This window comes from Haemaphysalis longicornis, unplaced genomic scaffold, assembly GCF_048455015.1.
Source record: "Haemaphysalis longicornis isolate Haplotype H1 unplaced genomic scaffold, Haemaphysalis longicornis Haplotype H1 scaffold_7, whole genome shotgun sequence".
Lineage (NCBI taxonomy): Eukaryota > Metazoa > Arthropoda > Arachnida > Ixodida > Ixodidae > Haemaphysalis > Haemaphysalis longicornis.
In genome coordinates this window covers 149,556,802-149,573,087 of record NW_027526422.1, presented here as the reverse complement: position 1 = coordinate 149,573,087, position 16,286 = coordinate 149,556,802, and the positions used below count along the sequence as shown (strand labels likewise).

Genomic DNA, 16,286 nt, shown 5'->3' with positions numbered 1-16,286 from the left:
GCTACTGCCTTTAAGTGGTTGGCTAATTTCTTCGGTGATGGAAAGCTCAGAGCATCGATGAAAGATCGCGGTGGAGCTACGCGGCTGTAGTCAGCTCCTCCAAACACCACCGGAATAATGTCATTCATCAGAGCGCCGAAGAGCTTCTCTGTGACGTAGTCCTTGCAGATTGAATTTTCGAACGCAAGGTAAAAGATGGAGTTGCGTGAAAATTCCTGGTAGAGGTCCGCCCAACTACCAGGAGGGCACTTGACATGTGTGCAAAGGCCACACTGGCGGGCGTTGATGTGCTTAAGCAATTCATGTGCGTAATCTTCTCTCTTTGATGGTGTAAGGCAGTTGCTGACAGCCCAGGCTGCCATGGTAGGTTTCCGTTTCCAGACTTGCAGGAATTTGTCCAGTGAGTACGGCTTAGGTGTCTTGTATTTGAGCACCCTCCCATAGGGAACCATGATGTCGGAGTCAAGCCTTTAAAGAAAATGCAGTTGTGGTTGATCAGGGGAAAACGACAAAAACGATATGCAGTTTTGCTGCAACAACCCCTAGATATCGCGCCAAAACAGCTGACATACCTGCTTTTAAAGCGCTGTTTGTTTATCCTTTAGCAGCGGGCACGTGCTTTTTGTTGTATTGTGAAATTGCTGGGGTTCAAAGTACGTAGAGAGGATTTGTAGTAGGCCTAAATATTTCTTTTCGTTGACCTTCGTAATGGTTGCACTAAAATAATTGATTATTTCCTCAATTTCTCGGTGCATGCCCCAGCATGTGTCAAGTTATAAATCGGTATTTATTACGCCATTGCGGATATGTACTGATATGGGGTTATGCATTCTTTCCCGACGAAGACGGTATCAAATGTCCGGGTGAGAGAACTTACCCCAAAGATTTTGTTCTGAAGTCTTACGGCGCCAACCCGAACCCACTGCTTAACATAAATTATCCCTACCAGTTAGCTACGTCAGATATCAAACCGTGATGCTAGTCTTAACTGTGTGTGTTTAGGCTGAACTTTAGCTGACCATCAAGCTGATACTTGCGATATGCCAACGAAGGCATATCCCCTTTACGTCAAGCGGCAGGTGCCGCCTTGACGAAGGTAGACGTCAAGACGTGACGTTATGCCTGACGCAAGATTGCCTCATGCCCATGCTCGCCCTCTTTCTTAGAAGCGAGTTATCAGCTGTAAATTACGGGAGGCTTCCGTAAAGAGGCTTTAAGAGTGAGGCAATAAGGCAGGCCACCGAAAAGGCTACTGAAACCGGCAGTGGAAGAGTAGAGTGGTTTAGCGCTAACATATTTTCTACACAGAAATCCTGCTATCGGTAGGTCACAGTTTCCTACCTCGATTATGTAGCTGTCATGTAAAAATTGGTTGTCATTCTGTTATAGTTCTTATAACACACATTATAGAAGAAATGTGTCTAGTTAGCCGATTATAATATTTTTTTCTGCTGGGTAGCTAGGCAGTTAAGCGACAGTTTCGAGATGCAGAGGTGCCTAAATTACCTAACATTGTTACACTGAGCGGATAAGCTTCATACTATGTTTTTTTACAACTAAACTCAAGCACACCTATTGCTATATGTTTTCACGCAGCTCAATCTGTTATGAGGAGATCAATTTATGGCCTTTGTTACATAGCGTGAAAGATTTAAAAAAAATTGTAGCAACTTTCGGGAGATTTACGAGGTTTTTTTATTTTATTGAATAGTGGGCGTGTATGAAGTTTTACATTTATCCAACACAAATGCAATCCTTGCAATAATGCCCTCTTCTGATCAAATATCTTTAGATAATGTGAGTGGTTGGGTCAGCGGGTCAACAGTGAAGGTCCGGTAATATATTCCTATTTCCATCGCAAGGCTTCCTTCTGCTCAACTGCTGACTTGACGAGTAGAAAGTACTGGCTTTGTTAAATGTCAGGCGAAGACTAAGTGAAGGATTCAAACGCCCATGCTGGAACCGGGCTGCTCTGAATGGGCTGCTCGACTGTTATGAATTATTTCAAACAGCTGTGAACATCACAGTCGGGGGCCTTCGTTGCACAAAAGGGGATCACATTAGTGGCAGTTGAGCAATCTTATTGTTTTTCCAAGGTAAGCCACATTGCGATACCAATGACAGGTCCACTACTAGCACTAAAACCGCGAGTATGCCTGATAGTGTTATAGGCTTCATTTTCTCGGCTAACGAACATAGCATAATTCTTTGCGAAAAAGCAGCATAATAGTTCTATTAATACAAAACACATTTGTTAACCACACGGGGCCACAAATACGTGGATCAAGACAAGTGTCGTAACTTCAATACTTTGAAAACCGTCCCGTATTCTGAATCTTTTATCTACTGCACTCTCCAGCCGAGGAGATCCTTTTACAAGGGATGTTCACATGTAAAAGCAGTGCAGTATGCTCCACCTGGAGTGGAGGAGTACCTGGAGTGGAGGAGCGAATCAGAATAGGGACGGCCACGTGTCTGATGATTTCTCAGTTAACCAAGCGGGAACAAATTTGTCACTGTAAAAGGGGCTTCTAGCTGAAGAGCACTAATTTTGCCCTAAGATAATGCACTTGCGCGGTTCAGGGACCTGCTAATAGACCACGCTCCGCCTATACGCATGCTTGAAGCATTAAAGAGTACGAATCTGTAACGCTTTTCAAAATTCACTTTTTGATTTGAAGCATGAAAAAACTGGCGCAAGGGAAGAGAACTTAGAGCGGTCTACATCAGTGAAAAAAAATTAAACGAGAAGAAAAGCGTTGTTGACCTACCTCGGTGGCTCAGTGGCTAAATCGTTGCGCTACGGAGGCCATACAGCTCCATATTAATATATGCTAGAGGGAAATGTGGTGCTGCAATCGGGGGCGTCGTGGGTGCCGCAATTGCATATAGCGACGTTCCTCGCCTACTTGGCTTGGCTAGTAAAGTGGCTTGTTTTTTTTTGTGTGAAGCCAAAACCAACCAAAACGGATGTTATTTCTTTGTTGTTCATCTTGCATAAAGCATTTAAATAATCACTGGCAAGCAAATCTTCTACGAAACCGATTTTAATAATATTGTCCAGTGCTGTTTTTTTTGCAGCCAGAGGCAACTTTACAGCCTGTTCATGAGCCATGCCAAGGACGAGTGGTACGTGCCTTCCCGATACATGAAGGAACGCTCGCTGAAGCGCGGCTTCCCTATACAGTGGTGCCAGATTTCCCTCTAGTATTTATTAGTACTGTATGAAACTCTATGGCTGAGGCCAAGGAGGCTGTGGTATGGTGCCCGAAACCACAAAGGAAAACAGAAAAAGAAAAGGCTGGGCGCGAGGTGTCACCGTATTCGAGTCAGCCAGGGCTCGGGGGAAGGTGCGACAAGAAAGAAGACGAGGAGGAAGAAGCTCACGCTGGAGAAGCAGCATCTCTATGGCGGCACTTCCAGGGCCTGTCTTCGGGACGGCCAGGTGACCTGTGGCCGTTGTAAGGACGCCCGGGCACTACGTCGCCGGCAACGCTGGGCTGTATTAGTATTTTTACCGCCACCAACCTTCAATATCGTGGTCCTGCTAACCTTGTCCTCTCCAGCACCCCTTCAACACCGGGCCGCATCAGCCCCGCTGCATGTGAGAAGCTTGCCTCTGCCTATCGCCTGGTGCCCTCGACGCCGTTGCCCGAGCCGCGACCACCGGTTGCATGGCGTGAGGAACTTTCGTCATTTCTACGTCCGTTAGGACTAATTTGCCCGTGTCATCTACTTCGTTTTCATACGTTCCAGGACATAGCTTTTCGTTTACCCATTATTGTATTATTTACCGTCCCGTCATTGTGATCGTTCATCATAAATATAATCGTCCTCACTTCTAGCCAAAACCGGGTTGCGATCCCTCATTCCTGCGTCCCTGCAATGGTCCTTGTGTCTTCCGAACCTTAACATCATCACAGAGACAGTTTTCATACCGCCTTCGGTGCCTTCTTTTCTGGTGGAGGCGAAAAGGAAAAACGCGCTTGTGCCGAGATTTGGGGGACGTTGAAGATCTCCAGGCGCTCAAAATTCATCCGGAGCCTCGACTACGGTGCATATCTTAATCCAGGTGTAGCTTCCACGCGTTAAACCCTACAATAAATCCAAAGCGTCGTTAATGAACGCCCAGAGGCGTCGGGCGCTCTCTATGCAGGCTGCCCAAAACAACGTTACAGGGAGAAAGATTGCGGAGTCAGCATTTTTAAAGAGCGTTGATAAATAGCGGCCATGTGCAGGCTTCGGGCATGCTCACCAAATCGGCTGCAGTATGCCGCAATGAAGCACGCGGTATTAGTGCAAACTGCACCGATGACGAGATTGCCAAAAGGTTGTAACCTTAATATAACAGGGTTCTGGCTTACTGGCCTTATCCCTGTTTGTGCTATTTATGAGCTCCATCACCTTTGTCTTCGCATAAAAATTTCAGGAAATTAAGGTGCAGTTCTGCGACCGATATTGACGCTCAGTGTCACGCTCGTGCAGGTGCAAAGTATGGCAGTGTAAATGACTCCAAGCACAAGATGGCTGCGTTGACACCGTTAACACCGAAGTGCTGCAAGTTAATTTAGAAAACAGGGTAGTAAAAGCTAAGTTGCGTTGGGCCGCTGTAGCGCCCCCACTCCAAGTCCTATTATTGAAACGAGTGAATGGTTTGTGAAACGACCTAATTAAGTCGAGGGCTTGGCGGAGGCCTGTCTGGTCGGGTGACACGCTGTAGTAAAAACGGAGACACCGACCAAAACAAACAGTAAAAATTTTAAAAACTTTAGATACAACAAACAACACGTTTCGACTTGGCTACGGAAGCCTTGTTCACAATGATTGTGAACAAGGCTTCTGTAGCGAAGCCGACACGTGTTGTTAGTTGTTTTCAAAATTTTTAATGTATTTAACTGTTTCTTTTGGTCGGCGGCTCCGTTTTTACTTCAGCAACCTATTAGCGAAACGACTGAACGAGGCACTTTTGAAACGACTTTCCGACAGAGCGGAGAAGCAATATCGGTGTTCTGCAACTTCCCTTCCACCTAGATAGGGCCATGAATAAAGGTCCGCCTAATATACAGATGTCACGCGGGTCTGCACTAAACCGCTCACACAATAGCATTACAATGTTTGGGAAAATTGACTCACCTGTAGCTCATTGTCCAGTTGAATGTATCATTCAGCTGTTTAAGCGAGTCTGGGAATGATAAAGGCGGCGGCTCTGCAGACCAGTACACCCACTTCTGATGCTGCAAGCGTGTCCGGGGCATATCACTGACGTTGATATCTTTGCCGTGGAAGACCACCCCATCACTGATACTTAGTTTGCTACGGTCGTCGATGATGCGACATCGCTTTGGGCAGCCCGTGTAGTTCAACTCTTCGGAAGGCTTCTTTAGGAAAAAGGTGTATTGATATTCATGAAGCTTAGTCCATATCAGTATGACTGGCGTATTAGGCACAGCAGTCCCGCGGAAATAAATTGGCGTTCTGGCGTCCTCGCCCACTCGACTTGTCGCTGTAAATCGTATGCGTTGAAATGGCGTTTTCGAACCGTTAACATGGGATGTCATCGATGGAGGATGGTCTTGAACCTCAAGAATGTGTTGGGATATGTACAACGCGCAAACAAGAGCCAGCCCCGTTGCAACGACAAAGCGTGGGCGTACTCGAACGCTTACGGTCGCTGTTTCTTGCATCTGAAAGAGAAAACGCGCGCATTTTTATAGGAAATCGTTACTTAGATGTTTATAGCCTCCTATGTATTATGGATATCTCGAACACCAGTGAAGCATTTTTATGGGCTATATGTAGTGAATTGTTTGTACGGCTCGGGTGCTTTGGATATCTAGTTATTTCGCAGAGGCTTTACTAGCTGTTTGCATATATCTTGCAATCACTACTTGATGCATGCGCCTTCAGAAAATTGTGCTGTTATGTTCGCCACCGAGAAAAATGAAAAAAAGGCCTAACTGTGACTTGATGTAGTACAGACTTCGAAGTTGCAATTTTCAACGAAATCACTACTTATGGTCTTATCGAAATGCAAATGGCCTCCCATCTCGCTGAAGAATTATTTGTATGAGTTCTTGCAGTGCTGACACGTCAGAAGGAATTTGTAAAGCGTGTCAGGAGGGCTTTAAGGTGCCATGAACACAAAATGCAACTTTGTTCCATTTGAAAAAAATTACACTTTGGTAGCTCACTCAGCTCCATTCCAGTTCCGAAAGGCGTTTGTTCACCGAAAGAACGCAATAAATACTGTAAAAACCCTCGCCTTAGTCACGTGATGTTTGCAAGAAGAACGGGTTGTGGACCATCCCTGGAGCATTTTTATGGGTGTGTAACTGCGCGTAAGCATTTAATTGATACGATCACACGGAACTGGAGGCTCATCTTTAAGCTCCCAGTAACGTTTTTGGCGGCAGATGTGGTCGGCGGGCATCAATCGCACAACCAATATTTTGTTACATCATAGAAAAATTGACGGAAAGGGGCTAGGGAGTCACCACTGTAGATTATGTTTTGTTAATACATATATCTATTGTTTGTTTGGCCATAAAATGGCCATAAAATGGCCATTTTATGGTTATTTGGCCATAAAATGGCAGGGTTGTTATCGGGATAAAAAAGCCCTTTTAGTGAACTAAAGTATTTTTCTTCATGGCCCCATCAACTTTGACTATGCAGCACTCCCATTTGTTCGTATAAAAGAGGTATACATATAGTAAGCCTCAAGCAATCAGGCCCTCTATACTTTAACAAAACTAACGCGAACTAGCCTGATTGCAAGGTAACAAAAAACAGGGTTTTAACGGTATCATTTCGACGGATGCGAGAGCATGGTGGTCACACGTGTATTTTAAAGAATGACACCAGCTCGGGTGCCTTGTCGTATTGGGTCACGTCTTAGGAAATAAGCGGTAAACGCCATTTAAATATAAAACCGCGGCACGCGTCAAATAAAAGTACGGTAACATCGATCAAATTATATATGAGGCCATAATACAGCGAACTGACGCCACATGCAGTAGCAATCATTCTATTTGAAAACTAAAAAACAGTAGAACGTTGATGACAAGATTAGGGTTTCGAGCAGTTTCCACAAGTAAAGATGCAAAGTACCAATGATAGTCGAAGTTACATTGCATGGCAAGGCAACTCAACGGCAGTACATAACAGGAAGTGGCTACCCAGATCAGGTGTGCGTAGACAGATGAGTACTTCTTCAATTTTTTACACATCAGGTTGCCGCCGAAGATAGCCTCGGTCTCGAAAAACCTTCCACAGAATCATAGGCAGCAATAATTGATGACGTGCCGAATATCGCATCAATATGGAGGCTGCAATACAATGATCACGCATGTTGCATATCCTCCTGAAGAAACCGCTATTCGGAGCGAGCGGGGCAAAAAGCACCAATTCTGTTTTTAGCTACCTCTAACTCTTATACGTACTACCGTGATTACTTGAAATACGAACAACGGAGCGCGTGGCTTTCAGCAGATGCGGCGCATCCTGGCGACGGGACTGCACATGTGCATTGCGAACAAGTTGCGAGCGTTTACGTCAAACGTTGATATGGAAACACCGTCGTTCGGCTTGTGAGCGTTTTGGTTTGTCTTCCCACCGCGTTCGGCGCCCGCTGACGAAAGGCTTACCTGACTTTTTTGTTGCGATGAGTGAAAAATGCGCATGAAGCTATATTCCTTTATTTTTTATTTCGTGCTGAGCACCCAACGGACGATAAAAATACGATCGTCTTTCCATATCAGTGTTGGTTACCACCTCTCGAAACTTGTCCGCACAGCGCATACGCGGCCCGCCGCCAGGATGCGCGGCATGTACTGGAAGTGAAAAAGCTTCATACTGACATATAGTGGCAACAGCGACAGCGCCCAGAGCAACTGACTGAAGCTATCTACCGTATCACTGCAGTTGACTCGTCCGGTTGCCGGGTCGCCTGCGAATTGACTCGGGAGGCGATGCTTCATCACCGACAGTCCTGATTGCTACCACGGAGCTTCCTGCACGTGGTGCTTTTCGAGACTGCGCACACGGCTGCGTCATCGGGGATATCACCACTGGGTGGCGCCAGCTTCGCCGAACAACGGTATAAAGCACCGGGATTGTCAGCAGGGTTCCATTGGCAGCAGTGACAGGCACAGGGCACTGACTGAAGCTAGATTCCATATCCCTGCACGTTGGACCAAGCACCGTGCTGTTGGTGAATCCTTGAGTTGTCCCTTTGCGCGTTGCTGCTGCCCATCTTTGTACTTTTCGCCTGTCTGAAGTGCTTACTGAGTGTGCATGTTTCCGACGAACGTTGAGCTAGCAAAAAAGATTGAACAACTTCAGGAAAAACTGAACGCCTGAACCGATTGATTGTAGGGTTTAACGCGCCGACGCAACGCAGGCGATGAGGCGCGCCGTAGTGGAGGGCTCCGGATTAATTTTGACCACCTGGCGATCTTTAACGTGCGCCGAAATCTCGAACACACGGGAGTTTTTGCTTTTCGCCTCCATGAGAAAAGCGACCGCCGCAGCCGGTAATCGAACCCGCGACGCCTGAACCGACAAACTGGAAGACAGGGTTTTTTGGAGGATCTTTTTGAAGCGTGAAGCGTCTGGTATAATGTGGTGAAAATGAAAACAGCTGTAGAAGAACTGGTTGCTAGTGCCGAATTCACAGAAGAACTTGTGGAAGAGCTGCGGAAAGATAACGCATCTTTAACCGCAGAGAACAAGTCGCTAAAATCAGACAACCGCACGATGTCGAGTAAAATAGCCGAGCTTGAACAGTACTCGCGACTGAACAGCGTCGAGGTTAGAGCTGTGCCGCGTACTCAGGGTCAGGACTGCGTCGCCATCTTGAAAACGGTGGGCGAAAAAATCGTGTGACAGGTGTTGCCTACTGATCTCGACGCTGCTTACCGTGTTCCCACTGCGAAAGTCAACAACAAAAACAATCTCGCCCGTATCACTTCAAGAGACAAAAAATCAGAATTCATAAGCAAGGCCCATAGGGCTACGGTCTGCTTGAGTGACATCAACATTACACCGACACCTAACAGCCCTGTGTATGTCGATGAACACCTCACCCCTGCTAACAAGGCTCTGTTTTTCAAGGCTCTGGGCCTAAAGAAAGAGAAAAACTGAATTTTTCTATGGACGACTAACTATCAACTCAAATCACGCAAGACAGAGGACAGTAAAGTATTCAGAATATGCGACGAAGCTGACCTGGCTAAAATTGTCTAACTCTTCTATTTGTACAAGACGCGCACGTGACAGACATGGCTTCTATATCGCCCTTCCTTTCATCAGCTCACCTTAACTGCTTTGCAGGAAATAACTCTCGCTCAGTAATTTATTTCAATGCAAGAAGCCTTCGAAAACACTTCGATGAAGTCCATATTCTCATTTACAAGCCCATTTTCCATCATTGGAATAACTCAAACATGGCTCACAGAAGACGATCGAAATCTTTTCCGCTTTCCTACCTACCCACCTTACTACTGTCACAGACTATCTAATAACCATGGGGGTGTAGCGATATACGTACTAAAACATTTCTTGCAAACGGAGGTTTGAACTTGAATTAAAAGCAGGTCACTGTGAATTAGTTTGGATGGAATTTGAACAGTTTTCTTAATCGTGATAACAAAAGTATATATTGGGTTGTATTTATCGCTGTCCCTCGTTACCAGATGCGGAATTTCGCACAAAGTTGTAGCATTCTCTTAATGCCATTTCACTTGAAAATAAAAAGGCCATTATTATGGGTAATAATAACATTAATTGAGTAGATGACCTCTCCTAATACAATCGACTATCTCAGCACACTGAAAAGCTATGGGTATGAAGGTTTAATTAATATTTTAACTGGACCAACTTGTAATAGTAACGGTTCTCTTATTGATCATACATTCCCCAATCTTCTGACTCGAGCAGATGCTGAAGTCCTGGAAATCGATATCACTGATCACTATCCTATTGTCTTGTGCTTCAATCATGTTGCGAAACCACATTTAACTTCATTTAACTTCAGATGCATATTAAACAGAGAAAAATTTGTAGATGCCGTTGCTAAAACAGACTGGTTTGACATTTACCTAATAAATGACGCGAAAGAAGATTTCACCCTATTTTTAACTTTTCTGCTATCACGTGTTCTAACTTGTACCGACAAAAAATATAAAAAAGTGATAGCTTCGGAAAAAATCCATGGTTGACAGACAGATTACTCGCAGGAATGCGCAAACGCGACAACCTCTACAGACAAACCAAGAGGCAACCGTATAACACAAACTTTCTGGCCTGCTACAAAAATTTTGCAACCTATTAACTCGCAGTTAAAAGGAGCCAAAAGGAACTACTATGAACAGAAACTAACGGATCCAGGTAGTAGCACTCGAAAGAAATGGGAAATTATTAGTTCATTTTCAAACAGAAGCACACATCGGGATAGCATAACTGAAGTAATTCACAACAATGTTACTTATACTGACGCAAATGATATTGCTAATCAGTTTGCGAACTTTTTATTTCAAGTCTAATCATCCCCGCCTCCATTAAATGAAGTGGACTTTAATTACCTACCTCATTCGTTTTTCTTGTTTCCTTCGGCGCCAGATGAACTTCTCAACGTAATACGCAACCTTAATATAACAAGTGCTGGTCTCGATGGTTTACATATTTCACACATATAAAAATGGTAGCCTATCCCATACCAAATGTACTCGCTTTTATGCTGAATTTGATGTCTAAATCAGGCCTTTTTCCACAAGAACTCAAACGGGGAAAAATTATTCCAGTACCTAAAAAAGGAGGTACTTCATTGCTTTATAACTACCATCCTATTTGCACATTACCTTTTTAACGTAAAGTAATTGAAAAATTGGTATCATTACGGCTAACTAATGATCTAAATAAATTTAACATTCTATCTCCCAGTCAGTTTCGCTTCCGTTCCGGGTACTCTAGTGAGCTTGCGCTTATTTCACTTACTGACCAACTTAAACAGTCTATAGACAGCGGTTGTTTTGCTGGCGGCATTTTTATCGACCTTACAAAAGCATTTGACACGATAAATTATAACATTCTTTTTAATAAACTTGAAGCTATTGGTGTAACTGGACCACAGCTACCTCTGTAACCGTACACAAAAGGCATTAATTTCTAATGTATATTTCACATAAAAAACAACTAACATTTGTGTTCCTCAAGGTTCGATTTTGTGGGCACTTCTGTTCCTGCTTTGCATCAATGATTTAGCTGCTTGCCTTTATTCATCTACATGCATACTATATGCAGATGACAACACAATTTTTAACTCCACCAATAGCATTACATCTTTAACTGAGAAATTAAACTTTGGTATGGCCGGGTTGGGGTATTGGTTTACTAAAAATATGTTGCAGATCAACGAATCTAAAACGAAAGTTCTTGTCTTAACCTCACCGCAAAAATGTTTAACTTCTATTCCCCCAGCGGAAATTGCGGAGGACAACAATCCTGTAAGCGATTTCTTTCGGTTTCTCGGTGTAGAACTAGATTGTAACCTAAAATACCATCAACACATTGCACTCATCAGGGAAAAAATGATGTGCGGCTTATCGCCCTTGTTTCGATCAGGCAACACTAAGGTGTTCATATTTTTCCTTCATTCATTCGCACATTTCTTACTGCATTATTTCATGGGGTGGCACATACAGCCCTCACCTTACATCAATTCCCGACAATCCAAAACCGAGCAATAAGAATTGCCGCATCTAGCCCATTTCGCAGTAACGCCATGTCATTGCTTCACGCGAATAACATATTGACTGTTAAGGAACTTATCAAATTTAATCTCGGTATTTATGTGTATCAGACAATAAACAACCAACTTCCACACTTATCAACTTCATTATCTTTGCGCACAAACACCAATGTCACGAGGATTGCCCTCATCAATAATTTTATCTTACCCAAAGTTTGTACTAACTACGGCAAGTAGGCCGTTTATTTTTCTGGGATCGAATTTTGGAATACCTTAGTTTAGATATTCAAACATCACGTACACTGAATGAAATGAGAAACAAGCTAAACAAATATACATTATTCAAATACTATCCAAACTTTGTCCTTCCATTTAATTTTGTGTGTTGCTGTTATGCACTTATGCATTGTTTTATGTTTTCGTAAAATGTATTACTTTGATAACTTTTCCATGATATCTTATACGTGTTTCCGTGTTTTATTTGTGTGTACCCATTATACCTGATGTTCTCTTTTTCTCTGTACATCTGCTGCGTTTATTAAGCGTTTTTTTTTCACTTTTACATTGCACAGGAGGTCCTCTTACAGACTTCGACTATGGGACCTCCTTCTGTATATCTTGCCCATGGTATGCATTTTTCTATTATTAATAATAAACTGATTCTAGGTGTGATTCTAGAGGCAAATCTGCCGCTGCAGTCGCGGGCCGCGGAGAGCGCCGCCATTACCGCTAGCGACGTTCCTTTTCTAGTTGGCTTAGCTAGCCATATGGCTTCTATCTTGTCTCGTAGTCAAAATCAATAAAAAAGGGCAACATTTTTTTCTTGTTCATAGCGCATGAAGCTTCTACATATTCACTGAAAAATTAAGCGTTTTATAGGTTGAATTTTATAATAACAAAACAAACTTGATAAACATTTTACAGTAATATTGTTGCTTTTTTGCAGCCAGAGCCAAGTTTTCAGCTTCTTCATGAGCCATGCCAAGGAGAAGTTGAATGTGCCTGCCCGGTACACCACGGAACGCTTGCTGAAGGCGGCTCCCGTAGACAGTGGCGCCAGATTTCCCTCTGGTCTACATTAGTATGAAACTCTATACTGAAAGCCACGCCATCCGTTGTTCGTATTCCCATTTATCACGATAGTACAGTCACGTTAAGTTGTTTAATTCGTAGCCTACTTGCGATTCCACATATCTAATATGGCTAGTTTGATGATGGACGTTATTGGGGCTCTTTGAAGAGAGCAAAGAATTTAAAAGTTATTCTTGGTTGATAAGAAACCGCTCCAAAAGGCGCTAATGTCTGTGCGCTAAATGTTGTGGCAGTGCACAGGCCTACGTTTTCGACATTAAGGAATTGCAGAAATATTCAGGTGATTATTGTTATTCATTTAGGCGAAATTTTTCAGTTTTCCTCCCGCCAGCTGTAAAATTAAGATTATTTTATGAGGAAGTCACAACTTGGGCACAACGCGATTTTGCGTATTCTCCATGGCAAAGTAATAGTAATGTATTTGTTGGTGGCGCCTAAGCTCTAGTTGTGAGTTATGGCTCTTTAGGATGGTCCGAATATACCAGAGGAGAGCATTTCATGTCAGTTGGCGCAAAAAAACAACAAAGCACTGAAGAGCGTCGAAGAGCAGATAAATTCTATTCACGGTGCCTAAAATAATTTTGTCGTTGGGAAAGGTGTATTTAACGTACGCGTTGCGAAATCTTAATTATGGTCCACAGCTGCCCAAAAATTGCTCTTTGCCCAATAGACACACCCTTTTCTGTCGGGAAAGAACTGCGGGCTGTGCAACATATTCTATGCATGATGCAAGCCCCTTTTCGTTTAACGTATGCGATGGCGTCCACACGTCGCGTACGCGTACTGCAAGTACAATAGTATCGGTCCATCCATTCAACCGAGGCGAGAAAACGGCTGGCTCAGACTGGTTAAATGCGTTCATAAATAGGGAGAACAATAGAACCAAGTGCCACGCAATGCAAAAGAGTCGAGCTGCTTAGTCTGTAATGGACTTTGTAAGGCAGAAACCCCGGGATACGGTGGATACGGTGATGGCCAAGGAGCAAACCAGAGGTTTATATGTTGGGAATAACTGGTAATCTTTAATTTTGCATAGGTGTCTCACTTTGCCTCATTGGTTGGGTAAAATGCGACATTGGAAATTTTTCGAAATGATAAAATTTGCCATCTCTCGCGTCAGGTGAGATTGGGAACTTTACTGTGCAGGATATCCGATAGGTGCGAAATACTGCCGTACTATTTTCTTTTATGTTGCTGTGAAACATATTTTAAATCTGCAATGTGCAAATTTGTGCCACGTTTTCCCCCGCTCTCATGTACGTCTCCATAGTACTAACCAATCTTTTTTTGTGGAGACCATCGCGCAACTCCCAAATACGGGAACCACTTTATTAAAAAAGCGTGCGTACTTGTTAATCTCAGCTCTTAAATATTTTCCCACCCAAGTCTATTGACTGATTTCTGCATCAAGAAAAAGAGGTCACGTTTCTATCACTAGCTCCTACCGCTACAAACTCAGACATCCAAGGCCTTATTAGAGTCCTTGTACATCACGAATTTCTTAATGTCAGAGTTTATTCTGTGTAAAAGCTCTGGTGTCATCTAGAAATCAGGGGAAGAAAAGTGTCATGCCCTTTCACCCCGTGATGAAGGATGAACAGCAAAGTGGGCGCCCTCCAAGGAGTCTACGAAACGTTTTATAATTTGCGCCTGAGCTTACTTCTGAGCCAATCACCAGAATAAAACTTGGAAGGACTGGAGGTTTCTTCTAGCGGACGGACATGCGGCTGTCCGTTTCACTCCGGCGTCGTAGGCATCACACTGCCTGTGTAACGCACCAACCTAAATTCTTGGACCACAGAGGGCAGTAGTAAGGTAACATGTCGCCGTTAGACGTCCACGCTGAAACCTCGCAGCACACAACGGACATGCGGTCGGTGAGCGTGTGAAGCCTGACTGTGCATGCACGCCCACCTCTGCACTCCCCGAGCCGCTCACGCATAGCCGCAACCGGTCAACGACGCGTACTTTGACGTGAGAGACAGCGGCGAAAATTTCACTCCGGAAGTCTTTAAAGCTGGACGCCAGAAACATAGGCCAAAGCGTCCAACAAAGAGCTCTGTAATAAGGAAGCGCAAAATACTTGTCTTGGCTGCGAAAAACTGCTGTAGCACGTGGATTTATCACCTTGCGCTATATGTGGAAACCGAGGCATATGAAGTTGAATCTCGTTGGTACGATTCGGCAAGTTACGTTTCTTCGGCATCATACGTTTTTCTTTTCGTTCCCGTCCAACGTCCCTTACAAATAATACATTATGGTGCGTTTATTACAATTTCATTTTTGCCGAAAACTGGATAATACGACATGAAAGCGGATCTCGAATGACATTTGACTGACAATTGTAGTAATGTTTCGTTTATTCTTCCGTATACTCTTTCAAACCGCATTCCAACAAGCCACAACCTGCACGTTGCAGGGACACCGAGGGAGCAGAAGCGCTGTTTCCGCGGCATAAAACATTACTGCAATGCGTGGCCGTTCAGTGCAAGGCTGACTATAAATCAGGCGATGCACACCGCCATGTAGCAAATCGTATCATAATCAAGGAAGAAGGCGCAAAATGCTCGTGGTAGGCGCCACTTCAATTCCCAACTTTTTCCATGGACCGTGCTTCCCGCGCAGTTCTCTTTTTGCCCTGTTGCTATGCGCGGCCCTGTTTCCAGGCTTGTGACAGCGTGAAAAAAATCAAGGCGCAAGTGTAAGGTTTACGCCAATTCGAATAGAATCGGAAGAGGAAGTGCGTGGAATTGGAAAGTGAGCTCGCTTTGGAAGTGTCAACGCTTATTACCATTGTCGGTCAGCAAGAGTAACTTTTAGAGAAGCTGCAAGTTTTTGGACCTGGTAGAAAATCAACGCGAGATGCGAAGCATGAGTAAAAGGAAAGCATCCTGCTTACATGGCTGAAGCAAGTTAGAGCGACAGGAGTGAACTTCGAAGGGTCAGTCCTAAGTGAAACAGTTGACAACGTCGGCTCTCCTAAAGCATTCAAAACTTTCGAGCATCACGCGGCTGCTTTCACCGATTTATGGCACGACACGGATTGTCGTACAAGGCAGTGTCTGCCAAAGCAACAAATACCGGCAGCTTCTCTTTCAATGTTGTTTTTAAAACAAGAAAGGTCAGCACAAATTGAGCAGTTACTTAATGTGGCTCCGTAAAGGTGACTTGCGGGCGGAGCATGCATCTTTTCGACTTTTTTAACCTACATGTATAATACGATTTTGGGTTAGTACGTTTTACTTTCCAGTTCCCGTGAAAAACGTATCACCGAGAATTCATTGTACACCTTCAGTGTAAAAACAGCACACAGGAAGCAAGGACCGTGGTTCGCATTTGCTACAATGCGTGTCTGAGAAAGAGAACAGAGCCGAATGGAGGGCGCGCTAATCGTCGCCTTGTTGCGTTGCCCAGAGCCAGGTGTAAAACAGCACAACGTGTTCTT

At 44.0% G+C, this 16,286-nt stretch overlaps 1 long non-coding RNA gene across 1 annotated transcript; it reads right to left on the bottom strand.

The window, feature by feature from the left end:
• Positions 1–341: 341 nt before the first annotated feature.
• Positions 342–15,872, bottom strand: LOC144145291 (uncharacterized). Its single transcript, XR_013317467.1, has 3 exons — positions 15,741–15,872; positions 5,134–5,684; positions 342–468 (listed from the first exon to the last, which is right to left on the bottom strand). It is a non-coding gene; the product is annotated as an uncharacterized LOC144145291 (long non-coding RNA).
• Positions 15,873–16,286: the final 414 nt, after the last annotated feature.